This window comes from Orycteropus afer, unplaced genomic scaffold, assembly GCF_000298275.1.
Source record: "Orycteropus afer afer isolate SDZICR_OR568_19922 unplaced genomic scaffold, OryAfe1.0 scaffold00294, whole genome shotgun sequence".
NCBI classification, from domain to species: Eukaryota; Metazoa; Chordata; class Mammalia; order Tubulidentata; family Orycteropodidae; genus Orycteropus; species Orycteropus afer.
Window position 1 is genome coordinate 4,031,853 of NW_006921881.1, and position 2,488 is coordinate 4,034,340.

Sequence of the window (2,488 nt, forward strand, 5' to 3'; positions counted from 1 at the left end):
AATAAAATTAAATAAATTAATTTAAATTAATTTAAATTTAAATTTAATTTAACATCATTTCAGCTGCCACTACACTTGATATATTCAAAATGATTATGACAAACATAACCATAATGAGTGGATTCCTCCTCCTGGGGTTTTATGACATTTGTGAGCTGCAGATTTTATATACTTTGAAGTTCTTGATGATGTTTCTATTAGCCTTGGCAGGTAACCTCATCATTATCACCACTACCACTTTGGAACAGTGTCTACAATCCCTAAGGTATTACTTCTTCTTTTTCTTTTTGAGTCATTTTTTTTCTTAAAAAAACAAAATTAAAGTGTTTTTATTGTTATTTGAGTGCAGTTTTACAAAGCAGATTCATATTATATTTGTTCTATATTCAACAGGTCATACACATTTTGTTTCAGGAGACCAGTTATAATCCCCACAATGTAACAGTTCTCTTCCCACTCCCTTCCCTGTGTCCTTCTTACTAATGCATTCTTGCCTACCTATGTTTCCCTGTGTGCAAATGCTGCCCTTCTGACCTCTCGTGGTTGACTGTTCTGAGGAGTACATCTCTCTGGTGTAGTTGTTCAGCTGATAGCCCTGTCTATTGTTTGGCTGAGAGTTAAGCCATTGGCATGAGTCCAATTCCAGACCCAAAGGATGACTTGCTGTCATAGTCTCAGAGTTTCTTAAGTCTCTGTCCAATGAGTAATCCTGATCGTTTATGTTTTTGACTTATGTAACACATTTTTTCTCCCCCTCTACCCAGGATCTCCAATTTTGATCCCTTTCCATGTGTTTGGCATTGGTACCCAGGCACCATCTAGTTCTTCTGGTCTCAGGTTCCCATGAGGTCCCCATGGTCTATTAGTCCCTTGGACCAATTGTTCCATAGATCTTTGATTTTCTTCATTCTTCTTTGCTCTGGATGTGGAGAGACTAATAGCTGCATCTTAGATGGCCACTCACAAGCTTTTAAATCCCTAGTCATTACTCATCTAAGTAGGATGTTAAACAGTGTTCTCGTGTACTACGTTGTGCTAATTGAAATTGATGTCACTCCTTCAAGGTGTTCGATTGTCACTTAAAAGTTATGCTATCTTTATACCATGTTACCTCTATACTATATATGGACATTTTTTATAGCACCTACAAATGCATTTGTAAGAACATAGTACTTCTTAAAGTGCCTTTCCCTTCTGGATCTCTCCTTTATTTCTGTTACAGTCCCTCAGTCCAATGATAGTTCTCTCACGTATGATGGCTACATTTCCTGAGTTCACTTCATACTCCAGGTTTTCTTCTTCGTATCTTTAGCTTGAGCTGAGATGGCCCTTCTCAGTGAAGTCTTATGACCTCTATGCAGACATCTGCCTCCCACTGCACTGTGATGTCATTATGTATCCTAATATGTGTAAGTGGGCTGTGATAGCCATATGGCTAAGTGGAAGCATCTCGGGAATCTTGAACACAACAGCCACATTCTCTATCACATTCTATACAACCAAAATAATCTACCAGTTCTTCTGTGACATCCCCAGCTGCTAAATCTCTCTTGCTCCAGTGATTACCTTGGAGTAGTGGAAATGGATGCTTTTATGACTGTGACGGCATTCATCTGCTTCACCTTTGTTGTCTTTGCCTATATATGTATCTTCTCCACATCTTTTCTAAGAATACCCTTTGCTGAAGGCTGATCCAAGGATTTCTCTACCTGCCTGCCCCATCTCTTTGTGGTCTCAATTTTGCTCTCCATGGGTATCTTTGAGTTTCTAAAACCCATTTCTGATTTTTCAACTGCTTTTGACCTTATGACTTCTATCTTTTATACAGTAATACCCCCAACTCTCAACCCTATTTTCTATAGCCTGAAGAATGAGGTCATGAAGGGAGCTTTCAGAAAGTTACTATTGGGTGGAGAATTCACCAGGAAAAATACACATTTGTCCTGCTGTTGATGGCTCTCTTATATTATATATAAGATACTTTTTAAATAATATTGAATTCTTTCAATATGTGGTATTTTGGAAAAGCAATGATTTTTTCCCCTATAACCTTGCAAAATAACCATTGTCATTAGGAAAACTCTTCATGTAACTATTATATCTTTTTACCAATTGAAGCCATTTGCTTACTCTTCCAAATTAAAAGAAAATAAACAATTATAATATTTTAATATAGGCTTACTACATTCCTTTCCTTCCCAATATGTATAGGCACAAACACATACACAAAAAGGAATAAAAAAGTGATAAATTACCCACAGTCTCACCAAAATACCAAATTAACTGTTTTTACCTCACTTATATCATTTCACATGTCCATTTTAATTATTGTCTTTATACATACAGTTTTGCATATTAGTAAATATTTTTATGTAGTTTTACATTTATGATTTCATATATCATGACATTTAATGGAATTTATGTCATAATAAATTTAACTTTACTATTTAATATATATAGGTTATTTCCAATTTTTCAGTGTTAGAAA

General features: G+C 35.5%; 1 pseudogene; it reads left to right on the forward strand.

Moving 5' to 3' along the window:
- Nucleotides 1-89: 89 nt before the first annotated feature.
- LOC103206050 lies at nucleotides 90-1,953 on the forward strand (annotated as a pseudogene).
- The last annotated feature ends 535 nt before the right edge of the window (nucleotides 1,954-2,488 follow it).